The sequence below is a fragment of the Lissotriton vulgaris genome, chromosome 8, assembly GCF_964263255.1.
Source record: "Lissotriton vulgaris chromosome 8, aLisVul1.2, whole genome shotgun sequence".
NCBI classification, from domain to species: Eukaryota; Metazoa; Chordata; class Amphibia; order Caudata; family Salamandridae; genus Lissotriton; species Lissotriton vulgaris.
Window position 1 is genome coordinate 415,394,155 of NC_141696.1, and position 15,053 is coordinate 415,409,207.

The window sequence follows — 15,053 nt, forward strand, 5'->3', positions numbered from 1 at the left end:
AAGCAGAGCTAAAAAATCTCTTTCAATCCCACTGACATCACCGTTCTCACACATTTGTTCTCTGCCACTGACTCACGCAGCGCATCAACAACTCATTCCAGCGGCTCACTGTCAATCACTCAAAGACATCAAACACATCCACTGAGCAAGCAGCTTGCTCCCACTCAATGTCACCACAGTCACACACTATCAAACAAATCAGCACTCACTTCATCATTTATCCACAAACATTCATGCACGGTCTCCCACTCCACGGTTATGAAAACTAATCTAAGATATATTTAAAAGACGTTGAAATATAACATAGCAATCCCAATGATTCCAGTAAAGAATGTGCTTGAAAACTACTATTATCTTTAGGAATCGGTCTAGAAAATATATTTTTTTAAAGAACGGAAGCATAGGATCTTTTTTGGAAGAGCAAACATATATCGCGAAAAAGGTTAATCAATTCGATTAAAGACGAAGAAATAAATGCAGAAAAAAACACAACAGTGCTAACCAAAGATGCACGTGCATTCCCAGTGGATATAAGTATACGCAAGAAGGGTGAATATGTTGAGACGGGTTTGCTGGAAAAACACAGTTGGTGAAATCAAGAGAACGTGGTATTCAAATACAATAGAAAGACAAATATGAAGGGAGAGAAGGACCTCTAGTGTAAAAAGAAGGTAAATAAGTTAGAAAATGCTTCGATGCTTCAAAGCGTTTCAAATTACATTGTGCTTCATTGGTACCGTTGGCAATGAAAACCATGGGATCTGTATATTGTAAATACCAAATAATTTTAAAAAAAGTGTGAGCGTTTCTCAATAAATCAGCTCTGAGTAATAAACTACATCTTGTACTCATTGAAGTAAGCGAGGTATAATCAACGCCTCCTGCAGGCATTTTTAAGGATTTGTGGGAGCAGGGCGTGTTTCTTTTTGCTTGATGAAAGTCAAAAAAGTATGAAAATAAACGGATCTTGGAAATTAGGTGAGATTTCAGTACCAAGCTAAATGCAATGACGATTTGTAGGGGAATTCGCACAGTACCTCCTGGAAGAAATAACCCTGTTGAACAGAAACCAGCATTAGGCTATTAAACGAAAAGTAAGCAGGCGCACATTTCTTTTCAAATATTACAAGTTTGCTGTACCAAAGGATACATTTTAACAAGCCTGCCGTGACGTTTTAATGCATATAACTCTTCCCAACATGACATACTAATACATAAACAGAATCAAATTCTATAACGGTGTATGTTTTGTCGTGGAAAACAAATTGTATGAATGATGTAAATAAGAATGCAGGTAGTTTTATTACAGCGAGCCCAGTATCAGCTAACTCTTGGTGTAACTCGGGGGACACTGCAGGAAACAGTGTTACTTAAAAAGAAGTTCAATAAATCTAAAGGAGAAAGTTCACGGCATTGATTCAAAAACAACAGTTGGTTAATCATTTGCAACGTTGTTGAGCCCTACAGAAGATGTAACTTCGCAATGGATACTATATAAATAGAATCAGGGCTTTAAGTAGGCTGGGTCCTCCTGGTGCTCAGCACCAGCAGTTCTTAAAAGGAGAAAGCTGGAAAACTGTAGAAGGAAGACTGTCCTGCTGTTGCTTTGCTGGACTGACCTGCAGTTGCTTTGCTGCCAAGGAGAGGGGAAGGACTTTGCTTTGTGCTGTGTCCCCTTGCTTGAAGGAATCTCCAAGGGTCTGAAGAAGAGCTGGCTCCCTGTTAAGAAGTCCCAGCAACAAAAGGACTTCACCCCCAGCTTCCCTGAACTTTGCTAAGAGAGTTATGTCCTTCCTAGAGTGCTTGGGCCAGATGGGGTGCCTCTGAAAGTTGTACCTGTGTTGGGAAGATGAAAACCAAGATTTTAAAGACTTTCTAAAAAATTTAACGCATTGCTCACTTGCGGAGCGCATCCCGGTCAGTGCGAGGAAATTCCCGCCGCCGCGAAGGCCGAGATCGTCGCAGCGCCTGTTGCCACTGCCAGAGTCATCACATCTTTCGGTTGCGGGACACACCAGTCCGGTGCGGGAAGATTACCATTGCTGCGAGTATCGTCGCAGAGCCTGTCGTCACTGGGTGAGATCGCCGCACCACTTGCTTGCTGACCGCATCACGTAGCTGCTAGAGTCGTCGCATCGAGGGGCCTCGAGAGGAGAAGATTGCCGCTGAGCCGCGCATCGACGCCGCACCGGAGATCGTTGCCGCACCGAAGATCGTCGCATCGTACCTTTTGCGAGCCACTTCCACCGAAACCTGTGCACCGGAATCCACGCAAGGCATCGCATCCTTCCCCATATAGTCTGGAGTCACCGCAACACGCCCGCTATGTCCAGCGGGGTTATCCCATCGCCTCCCCAGGGTCTCAGGAGTGACACATCGCTTGCTTTTCAACGCTACAGCTTTCACTTGGAACTTTTTCTGCATCTAAAGGTACTGTTGGCTAAAACGTGACGCAACTGTGGATTATTTTAACGTAACCTTAAGAACTCATTTGAAACCATATTCTTGAACTGTGTATGGTCGATTTTTGTCGTTTTGGTCTTGTGTAGTTTAAATTAAATATCTTTAATTTTCTAAACTGTTGTGGAGTCAGTTTGTCGTGTGTTCACTGTGGTACTGTGAGTGTTGGTACAAATACTTTGCACATTGCCTTCAATAAGCCAGACTGCTTGTGCCAAGCTACCAATGGGGTGAGCAGGGGTTATCTAAAGAGTGTTTCCTCCTTACCCAGACTAGAAGCAAGGGTCCCTATTTGAACAGTGGTACCTACCTCTGCCAACTAGAGACCCCCAGTTCTAACAAGTGGGATCCAAGGCATTAGTCTTTAGGAGAAATGCACTGAGCTGTGTATTTACAGCCTTCTCTACTATCTTTGCTGGCAAAGGGAGTCACAATGTTGGGCAGAAGCTGTTTGGATCCTTGGGATCCAAATTGGACTTTTTTTTAGAAGGGGCAGAACAGAAGCCAACTTCCAAGGTTTAGGAAACTGACCTGTTTCCATCATCATATTGAAAATAGATGTGAGGGTGCTTGAGATCAGCCCTGCGGTAAGCTTAGCCACTGCCAGTGGACAGGGATCATCCGGAGAACCAGATCTGGCTGCCAGAAGCAAGTTGTGAGTGGATTCCACAGATGGTGTAAACTTGTCTAGGATAGGAAAAGGTGCAGTCTCATTATTACCTAACTAACGAGTTTTCAATATGCTCTACATCGAAGCCATAGTTGTTACTTATATATCTTATATATCTTATGCAACTATCAACCATTGACAAAGCCAGTAGTCATGATTTGTTGTAGGTTTAGTTGTATTTTTTGTATTATATATCTGGATGCAATGACAGAAGCATCGGCCACGCTCCTTTGAGAGTCCCCCCAGTTTTTCATCCCCCTTAAAGCCCTGAATAAAATTATGGCTGGTTTTCTGCATGGACGAGCAGGGTATTGGCCCAGGGCAATTTGATGCAGACTGGCACACTCAGTTTACTTGCCAATTGTTTTTAAAATAATCCAGTACACCAGCATCTGTTCATTGTCTTCTGGCCTCTCTGTGAGTCTTTTTGTCCTGTTCCCCTTTCTATTCTACCACCTCCTTTCCCTTTCAAACCTCAGCCCTGCCAAGGGTGACTCCTCCACTATGGCGGAGTTGCATCACCCCACTAGGTGGCAGCAGAGGTAACATTTGAAAAATAAAATGAGAAACCAATGTTAGCAACATTTTCTTTTTCTTTTTACCTGCGTCTGCCAGCGAGTGCGTCATGGGGCTGTGCCATGCACTCTGTGCTACAGTATTTGGGAGGGGGGGGGTGATGGGCACCACTAAGTGTGCATGACTGTTTTGCCAGCCGTCTTTGGTCAGTCAAACCGTCATGCACACTTAGCATTTCTCCACTCAGCTTTGCTGTACAGCCGGTGGAGAAAATTCACAGGCTCCCAGTCCTTGTCTGAGCGCCATACCACAGGGCTCAGACCAACTCCAGCACTGCTCTTCTATCCTAGAAAGATGCTCAAACATGCAACCAAAAGGCATGATATACACCACGAGAGGAATTGCTCTCTAAAAAAGAAAAAAACCTTTGCGAAGCTGGCGTGCGTGTCTACATTTGGCCCACATACAAACAAATTCCGGCAGATTTAAAAAAAATTGGCATCTTCTCACAGAACTAGAATTCTTGAAGGAACAACCTCTGTTTGCCGTGAAAAAGAGCAAGAGTATAGGACAAAGGATTATCCACACTGATATCGCCGCAACAACAAAAAATCAAGATCTAAGGACGCAATGGAAAATTGAGGGCCATCATAAATGTGGCAACTGTTCAGCGTGCAGCAACACTATTGAAAGCCACGTGTTCACGCACAATTCCATCAAATGGATCAATAACGAATTTACCAAATTTCAAAACAATGAAGAAAATATTCAGCACACCCTATAATCTATCAACACAATTGAAGACTAAGGTTTCTTCAAATATGTTCAATTGATGTGGACTCTGTTTTCGGAAAAAGAATATGGGATTTGGGACAGTCTGTTCTCATGCTGCATAAATTGATGAATGATCTTTTTTTCAGACTAGAACCTTGACAAAAACTGGGGGGCATATTATCAAGGGGGTTTATCTCCGCTTTTTTGGCTTTAAAAGCCAAGAAAGCGGAGATAACATTATCTCCCTAATACCTAGCTGTCGCTAACAGCAGTTAGCGATAGCTTGTAGGAGACAGCGACCATCTTGGGCCCCGCTTTGCATGTCAGTGATATTTATCACTAATGACATGCAAAGTGGGCGTGCCAAGATGTTAGCGACTGGAAACAGTTGCTAACATCGCTATCTCCTATTACCAACTTTTGGAGATATTCGCGCTAAGCGCGAAAATCTCCAAAAGCTAACACCTGCCCCTGAGCAGTTCTTAGCCATGTTATCCAATGGTAGGTGGATAACATGGCTAAGAGCATTAGTTCGGTAATAAATGAATATCGCTGACTTTTCAGCGATATTCATGCATTTCGGCTGATTTTTATCGCTTAGGATTTAAACCTTCATAATAGGATAAAAATCGCCGCAGCTCGGCGATAAAAATATTGCCGCTAAACCAACATAGCGATAATTATCGCTAGTTGTTGGTAATATGCCCCTTAGTCTTCAATTGTCTTGATAGATTATAGGGTGTGCTGAATATTTTCTTCATTGTTTTGAAATTTTGTGCACACATGTGTGTTTTTTGCACCTCTTGGTAGTAGGTGTGCGAAGAAATAGCACCCCAACAATACTGAATAATAATATATAAATCTAGAATTTCACACTTTACTGTTCTACACAGAATACTCACTGGTTGTGCGGTTCTATTCCTTTTGTAAAGGAACACTACTACCAACCCCTGTTTTTGAACAAATTATAACGAATTTACCAACTGCAAAACCAAAAATACAAGGCCCGATTCACAGAATTAATTTAAAAATCAATCCTAAACTTACTACTGTTTTGGTATTCACAGATTGCACCTACTACTTTTGGTATTCACAGAATGAACTTCCTACTTTTGGCATTCACAGAATGCACTTACTACTTTTGGTATTCACAGAATGAACGTACTCATTTCGGTATTCACAGAAGTTGGACTCCTAACTTTACTACTCCTAAATTGAGAAAAATCCTAATTTTAAGACTTTCGGTATTCACAGAAGGCATTTAGGCATCCTAAAGTTAGGACTCCTAACTTTACTACTCCTAAATTGAGAAAAATCCTAATTTTAAGACTTTCGGTATTCAGAGAAGGCATTTAGGAGTCCTAAAGTTAGGAGTCCTAACTTCTGTGAATACCGAAATGAGTAAGTTCATTCTGTGTATACCAAAAGTAGTAAGTGCATTCTGTGAATACCAAAACAGTAGTAAGTTTATGATTGAGTCTTAAATTCATTCTGTGAATTGGGCCCACAGTTTATGCAATTAAGTGCCCATGCTCAAAACTGTTCATTGGAAAGACAAACCAACAAATTAACCAGAGGATTGTATAGCGTCGCTCCTAAATGAAAAAACGAGTATTAATAGTGCCAATGGTGTCCCACTTCATTGAAAACAATCAATCCTAAAAACATTTTGTATGGACTGTGCTATCAGGATTAAAACAACTGCAGCGTGGTGGCAATGTTGAAAACCTATTGCTCAAAAAAGAGGCATACCTAATCCTAAAATTCAATTGCATCCAAAAAGGTCTGATTGAAATGTCGGAATTAAATCAAGCAACCAATTAGCATTTTTCGCAAACTTCTTCAAAAGGACAACCAAGAGGTAAATCCACCAAATAAATACAATGTGTCATCCATGAACTGAATAAAGCTATCCATCAAGAAATTGCACAACTACGATTCCCATAAACCATCAATCCAACCAAATGACATACTTCCTGCTTCTCAAACGAAAAAGCACATCCAACCGGGAAAACGCACACGAAGGAACAGTTGCCAGCGTGAGCACACCATGGAGAAGTAACTACTTGAGTTTCTAAACAAGTCATGATTAATCCTGTTACTTAAAGACGCGTTAAGAACGACACCTGAATGTCTGCTTTCTTTGGTCTTTATCTGTACATGAGTAATGCAACCGTGACTGCTTCGAAACACAAAATCACTCGATACAAAGTACGTTGCTTGTCCCACTTTGTTGCTGTTCAAATAGACGCGCTTAGCATCAGCATGCAGAAACGCCCGGTGATACAATGTGGCACCTTTTCCTCCTATAGACACGAGCTTTTAACCCCATGGCTGCTAGGCGTTTTCCCGTCCTGCGCTGGGTTTTATTATTTTCATTGTTTTATGACGAGCTGGCCTTGTCATCCGCGCACGGCAGGTAAGCGCCATGACGAGGCCAGCTCGTCATTAGCCTCGAAGGGGTTAAACAAACAAGAAATTCCAACGCGGATGATTCGTGCCTTCACAAGTTCCCAGCTGAATAAGCAGGCTTACCATCTTTATTTGAATGGACCCTGTAGAATTTAAAAAGTACGCGGTTCGAATGAAATCACATCTAAATGGCTCAAATCTAATAGGCTCTCATGTTTTTCAACCATGCAAACCAAAATGTCCCTTTTTTAGGTCCCTTTCTTTAGGTCCCTGTTTAAATTTCAAAAGATTGATTGAAGAACAAACCAACGCACATTTAGGAAGATCGTAACCATACTAACAGGTACAATCAAAATTTCATAAATAGGCGAAAGTAATAGATGGAGAAAGGGTTTAATTCATTTATTTTCACTGAATCAATCCCCATTTATTAATTACAGATTACACCGTGCTTCAGCCTTGATGAAAATCCCTTAACTCCGCCGGGGATTGGAAACTCTAGGGATTTCCTCTTACCCACGAAGGCGCAAATTAAAGTATTCACAGATTCTGGAGAGGGAACTTGTATACAGATATATCCCCACAGATATTTATTTTCTCTCTCATGGAGAGCATCTCTTTATAGCAAACTAACTATAGGGCTTTATGAGAGGCTCATTGTCCTAGTAATGTATTAAAGACATGCTGGTGGAATTTTTCACACTTGATTGTAACATATTGAATTTAGGTTTGTGTTGTTTTCCATTTTTTCATTATCACAAGTGTTTGTTTAATGTATATTAGCACTTTTATTTCTCATTGAGCCATGTATCTTTGAATGTCTCAGACAAGATTGAAATGTTTCAAAAAAAGTGTTTTCTAAATGTGTAAATCATGGAGGAATGATTAACTAGGCCCAAAGACTAAATGTATGGGCTTTTAGTCTGCTGAAATAAATGGCAGCAACTAAAACTGGCAGCCAGGTCTCTTGTTCTTTTAAACTTTAACACATCTTACCTAGCCACCTGCCTAGATGTAACCCCCCAATTGATAACTCATGCTGGGAATAGCATTCCCAGCATAAGAGCAGCATCAGGAATTGGCATCTGGGAGTCTGCACAGTTTGATCAGTCCGAGACCGGACCAGCATAAGGATCAGGAGAGGAGCAATGCAGCAGGTAAGTTCAACATAAAAAAAAATGGTATCCCCCCTGGTTCACTGCTTTGGATCCTGTGCAGCCACCACTGAGCCCCACCCAATGCAAATTGACTCAGAGGAGAAGGAAGGCCACTAGTTTGCTTTTTGCACGGGGTGTTACATGAGTAAAGGCCAGGCATGACTAGATTGTTGAAGAGAGATAAGCATATGAGGAACAATGTTTGTTATAAATGATATACAAGAAGTCAACTAGCTACTCTTAACGTAAAAACATACAAAACAATAGATATCAAAAGACCTAGAAGAGTGCAGAACAAGAGAAAGAAAAACTAAATACTCTACAATCCTACATTGGATCCTAATCCTTGTCAATCTAAGGAGACTTATCCACTCATGTTAGATGAGCGGAAGATAAAATGTGTCCATCCTTTACCAACATAGGCATCTTGGCACTAACAAAATTAACTGAATATTTGAAAAAACTGAGAGAAAAGAAAATAAAGGAAAAGAAAACAACAGGAAGAAAAGAAAAAAGAGAACAGAAAGAAAAGAAAATATTAAGAAAACAGATAGCTTTGTATAGCCTTTCTGAAGGCTATGTAAGATAGAATACTCTTAATGTGCAGGAGGAAACTGCTCTCAAAAGTTGACAGCCAAGTGAGGAAAAGGCACAGAGGGGCAGATTTATGTTAACTGGCGCATCCCCAGGGGTGCGCCAGTTAACGTGCGCCACAGCGCGCCACAGCTCCACCACCCATGGTGCGCCGCATTTATAATGCGGCGCACCATGGTGCAAAAACGGCACAGATGCGTGACGCATCTGTGCCAGAAATGTGGCGCATTGCTGGAGTTGCGTCGCAAGCGCGACGCAGCTCCAGCAAGGCCCGGGGGTGCCGCATCTACACAATGCTGCATCAAGACCTACTCCTGCTTCAAGCAGGCGCAGGGTTTTGACGCAGCATTGGCCTGAAAGTGACTGAGTGAAATCTCATAGATTTCACTCAGCCACTTTCAGGAGGCGTTCCTGCGCAGGTACGCCCCCCCCCCTGCGCAGGAACGCCTTCTTATGGCACAGGGCTTTACAACGTGACGCATCTCCTAGATGCGTCACGTTGTAAATAGAGCGCATTGTTTGCGCCGCAGTTGCGTCAAATAAAGTGACGCAATTGCGGCGCAAGGGCATCATAAATCTGCCCCCGAGTGTTTGATAGAAGAGAGTGAGAATAGCAATGGAGGCTCTTAGAGCAAGCGTCTCAAGGAATTATAACGAGTGAAGTACAAAGACAAAGATAACTTTTCTCTACCATTGGCAAACTCTGGGGGATATTTACAAAGAAGTGGTGGAGTGAGGCGTTGTCTGTTATGACTTAACGCCTCACTCCGCAACTTCAGACACACAAGCCTGCACCATATTTACAAGGATATGGTGCAGCCTTGCATTTTCCCCTGTGCTGGCGCTACACAAAGCCATGTAGCGTCAACACAGTCCACCTTGCACCATAGTGCAAGGGTGTCTACGTGCAGGGAAAGATTGTTTATGTATAGTAATGTTTCCCTTCCTGCACACAAACAATCTTTAAGTGCTGTTTTGTCACTTCTATGTGTGCTGCTTCGTGCAGCACACATGGAAGTTACAAAATGTCATTTTTGTAAGGATTGTTCATGTGTAGGAAGGGTCACCTTCCTACAAATAAACAATCCAAGTCATTTTGCTTTTCCATGTGTCCTGCACAAGGCAGCACACATGGTAAAGGCAAAAACGAGGAGAAATAAACAATTTCTCCTTGTTTCGCCAAGACCAGGTTTTCACTGGTCTTAATTTTGGCGCAGCCTCCTATGTACGCTGCCCTTGTAAATAGAGGGCAGTGTCAAAATCAATGGGTGTTGAGGTGGAACGCCCACCACAACACCCACTGCCCACCCCTTTCACGGTAAGCATAGTGTGAAAGGGGGCCTTATTTACAAGGCAGCCTTAAGCCATGTTAAGTGGCTTAATACTGCCTTGTAAATATGGCAAAGCCCCTATCGCCACAGGAACGGCAGAAAAAGTGATGTTCCTGTGGTGACAGGGGCTTGTGCTTATGCCCCTCCATGCATAAGGCAAAGAGTTTTAAAGAAGCGTTTCTGTTAGGCGTGGGTTCAAGTAAATGTACAGTTGAGGAATGCCAACGGGAGGTCCTGGGGTGTTGTAATAATTTTGAATTTAAAACATAGATGATTTGCTGTGAAGTTGCCAACCTCTTTAAATACGCCATAGTTTTGTAACAGGTTAGACCCTAGAAGGTTAACCTCAACAAGGCACACTTCGTCCTTGGGTGCAAAGTCTTTAGCTGATAAGAGGTTCTAAAAACATAAACCAACTCGAGAAATTAAAGTTGAAGATGCACTATCTCTTTTTTTAAACTTGTTTTGTAAATGTATAGGAAGTGAATGCCAATATATTTCAGAGCTGCAAACTTTACTCAAATGTGCACATGATGTGAATCCACTGTTGCATGCTACAGTACCGGGTTGGGTCGGTTCTCTCTGTAGTGTCATTCCCAGTATACTCCAAGTATTAGTCTTTATGTAAAGTTATGCTATTCACTGAAGGTGGCATAGGGGCTGACTCAAGACTGCACCACCCACATCATAGACACAATAAGCTTTGACATCCCTGTACCTGGCTGTCATCAGCTTTCTTGGAGCAGCAATCAGGGATAGACAAAAGGACTGTCCTGGACTAGATACTACCTCATCTTGAACCAACGAAACTGCAGTCCCACCCCTCAAAACTTCCACCCACTAAATAGTAATGCCTAAGAAAAACTACTTACAAAAATAACAATTGATGGGCAGAATGCAGAACAATGTCATAGATTTACTCCAGTACAGCGATTTGGGCCTAAATCAATCATTTTTGTGCTCACCATGCCTTTTGAGTTTGGACCAAGCCAATGCAAATCAGTCTTGACCCAGCGCCCAATGGGAACAGTCCAGCCCGAATTGCCAGGCCAGGTCCACCCTGGACTGGAAAAAAGGATCATATGACCGGTTTTGGGCTTTCAGCCCTCATCAGCCAGGATAATTTGACTCTAGTGGCATGGCGAGCATGGGACCCACCCATTTCAAATTCTACCAGCACCAGCCTAAATCTTGGAAAAATTAGTACAGAAGCGACTCTCCAGCTATCTAGAATCTCTCCATCTTTTTCACAACTCCCAGTCCGGGTTTAGATCTGGCTATAGTACCGAGACCGCCCTCCTAGAAGTTTCTGAGACCATCCGGTAATGCGTTGATTCTGGTAAAGCAGCCATGTTGGTGCTCCTTGACCTGTCCGCGGCATTCAACATGGTCTCTCATTCCATCCTTCTTCACAACCTTGGGATCCAGGACATTCCCCTGTCTTGGATTCGGTCCTACCTCAGCAGCAGGACTCAACAAGTTTCCGTCCTTCCTTTTGTTTCTGAAAAGAAACCCTTGAGTTATGGGGTACTCCAGGGTTTGGCTTTAAGCCCTCTCTTCTTCAACGTCTATCTTTCCCCGTCACAACCTTGGTTGAATTTAACAGGGTTAGAGTGATCTCTTATGCCAACAACACCCAATTGGTGTTTTCCTTCGATGATCACTACTGTCACAAAAAATCTGGAGAAAATTCATGGAATAGTATCTGAGAGCACAAATCTAATCCCAGTAACCAACAATAACCAATAACTTTTGGGTTAACCACTAGCCTTGGATTCCGGAGCAGCATGCTGAGTGGCATAAAGCACTTCAATGCCTCAACAGGGGGAGTAAGTGCTATATAAATGCAATCACAATTACAATTCAATAAATAGGAAACACTGATTATTGTTCCTGTTGAATAGCACTAAGAGGAAGATTTACAAAATCTCCACGCAATGCCTCGCAGCCCCCCACAAGGCCGTGCCTCGTTGCGTGACGAGAGAGGGAGCAGGAGAGCACCATATTTTTAAAGATATGGTTCTTTCCTCTCCTTTCCGTTGCACTGGCATTGATTTCAGCTGCCGTGCGCCATGCACACACCTTAGCGCTGAAGCGATAGGGTGTGTGCATTAGTGTAGCATAGGTTTTGTACAAGAAGGGTGCTCTTCCTGCACAAAATACTATGCTAGGCATGATGCAAAGCTTTTCCCATTTTGCATACATGCATCACAGTGCAGCACACATACAAAGTCGGAAAAGGAAGGAGAATTTAAAGCATTTCTCCTTGCTTGTGCCTAGTTGAAAAGGGCACAGTTTTTTCACGCTAAACCCAATCTACAGTTTTTAGTAAATTGCGTTTAGCATTAGAAAGCTTGGGTGGTTGCATGGAAACGCCCATGCACCACCCTTGATACGCCCCCATGGTCTAAAGTAATGTGAAGCAGTGTAATGAGCTGCTTCACATTTGTTTTACGTTATTTCCAGAGCTAAATAATTAGGAAAAAAAGATTTTGCGCCGTTTTGCATCACTTTTGGGATCTTAGTAAATCTCCCCCTAAGTGTTGGAAAATTAAGTGGAGCAAAATAGTATCCTTTACATACATAGGGCCTCATTAGGATGGCGGGCGGGCTTTGCCTGCCCGCCACCCTATCGGTAAACGGGACCACCCGCCTTAAGGGCGAGAGTCCCGACGCCAGCATTAGGATGTGCCCGCCACAGTGGCGGGCACATACTGCATATCTAGCATTGTGGCGGGCGGTGCTCTCAGCACCGCTCACCACAATGCTAGAAATGCATTTCTGCATTTGCATTAACAAAGCGGCAGGCACCGAGTGGTGCCTGCCGCTTTGTTGATGCAAATGAAAGAGGGTACCACAGGTACCCCCCCCCCCCCATGTGCAATACCCCCCTCCTTCACTCTGGGGACCCGCAGGGGGCCCCCAGAGTGAAGACCTGCATGCGATGCCGCCACGGAAAGGCATCACCCTCAGCCCATCATAATATGGCTGGCGGTGTCTGTTCCCACACCTAATCTCAAGGATCACAGCCCCTCATTTGATACTACATCCCTGAAATATAACAATAGCTGACCTCCACTAGACTATCTGTCAGTCTCACCAGTCATTTACATGAATCCCCCAAGCTCCCACTAATATTCACATCTAATCCTTAATATACTGCAAATAATCTGAATCAAATGCATGGCATGGATTCCTTGAGAGTACAAGTCTAATCCTTAACAGCCAACAATAGCCAATACCCACTGAATTAACTAGCCTTTGGATTTGGAGCAGCTTTTCAGTGCCTCGTCAGTGGTAAGAGCTATAGAAATGTAATAAAAATTATAATACAAAAATTAGAAAGATTGATCATTGCTCCTGTAGAACAGCACTAAGCGTTGTAAAACGGAATGTAGCAAAATAGTGCCTACTACAAACGTATTAGGTGCTGTTAAATTATACCTCAGTGCAATTAGTACAGCCCAAAGTAATCATCATCTTCCTGGTTGTTTGCTGTGGCTCTGGTGTTTGAATATCTGAAGAAAATCTGAAATCGTTTCTTTCTTTAATATCTGTGAAATAGGCAGTAGCACATAAAATGTCCACTAGAGGGCAGACATAGACTATCTATTGGTGTAATACAGTGTACTGTGAAGCAGAAACAGTGTTTAGTCCAGTGTTTCAACATAAATGGAGTTTTAGAGCAATGATACTTATAGGAACACATCCACACAGGTATTACAACAGTGCAAAGGTCAAATTCACGTTTTTGTGCGCAATAAAGCAAAATTGACAAAGGAAAAGCTTGTTTTACTGTCTCATAAATTATATGTAGGATTCATTTTTTATTTGGAAGCAACTTTCCTAATATGAGAGCTCTTCAATGTAATTTTGCGATACTATATAAATGTAACCGCTTGCCCCTCCCCACACTCAGCAAGGGAAATAAATTGCATATTACATTCTGTAGCAACCACAGCACCAAGACTTCCCTCCTCGCAGCCACCGACAACATCCGATATCAACTGCTGAGTACCCCAAGGATCCTGGCTCAGCCCCACACTCTTCACATTCTACATCGCTCCCCTCACCACCATCGTCAGAAAGCATGGGCTCAGCATTGTATCCTACACCCCCAACACCCAGCTCATCCTCTCACTCACGAAGAATCCCAAAGACACCAGACTCTGTTTTCAGGAAGGAATGAAGAACGTTGCAGCCTGGATGAAAGACAGCTGTTTGAAGCTCAACTCAGAGAAGACCGAAGTCCTCATCCTCTGACCCTGCACATCCTTCTGAGACAACAAGAGAGTATCTTACCATGTACCCAAGAGGACCCTCTCTCTGCCGAACTCACCCTGGCAAAGGTCCCATGCATCTGTAGAACCAGAACTGGGGGAAGAGCCTTCTACATCATGGCCAAGACCTGGAACGTTCTCCCTTTGAACATCAGACATGCCCCGACCCTGCACACACCAGGAAGGACCTCAAGACCTGGCTCTTCGACTGAACCGGGGCTGCCCCCAGCCCGCCTTGAGGCCCTCATGGGTGAGTAGCGCACTTTACAAACCCCTGATTCATTGATTGATTGTGCATGCACACACACCCACACACGTGTGCGCACACACACACACACACACACACGTGCATGCATGCACACACAAACACACACACACACAATTTACAGAGGTAGCAATAGCAGCTTTGTAGTTATGGCCAGGTTACAATTTCAGTAGAAAAGATATCATTGTTGCTGTTTGACAAATCTGCATGAAACTTCCCCCCAAAAAGTACTCTTTATTGCAAATTTTGTGCAGGTCCATCAGGGCTAAAAATAGGAGGTGTGGCACAAAAGTGCCATTTCCCATTTTAACTCCCATAATATTCTTAGCTCCTTAATACAGAAAAAGCAGATGAACAGAATTACAAAAACATGATACCACATAAAATCAGAGATGACATCAATGATGTAATTTAACATGTCATGAGTGATGTAGTATATGATATCATATGCATTGTGTGACTGGGCGCAAGTTATATTTAGTTAACAAGCTATTACTGGCGAATTTCAGTATTTTTTTGTTTTCCAAACGTTTGTTCTTTCCACATTTTGGCACGTAACTGGAAGGTCACTTTAAACTTTTGTGTTTTGTGATA

General features: G+C 42.9%; 2 protein-coding genes across 2 annotated transcripts in view; one reads left to right on the plus strand and one right to left on the minus strand.

Annotated features, from left to right (window-relative positions):
* GABRB3 (gamma-aminobutyric acid type A receptor subunit beta3) overlaps positions 1-15,053 on the minus strand; it is a 1,175,948-nt gene that overhangs the window by 944,433 nt on the left and 216,462 nt on the right. The gene's annotated exons all lie outside the window — the stretch shown is intronic.
* The window catches only part of GABRA5 (gamma-aminobutyric acid type A receptor subunit alpha5), a 552,901-nt gene that overhangs the window by 144,684 nt on the left and 393,164 nt on the right, over positions 1-15,053 (plus strand). The gene's annotated exons all lie outside the window — the stretch shown is intronic.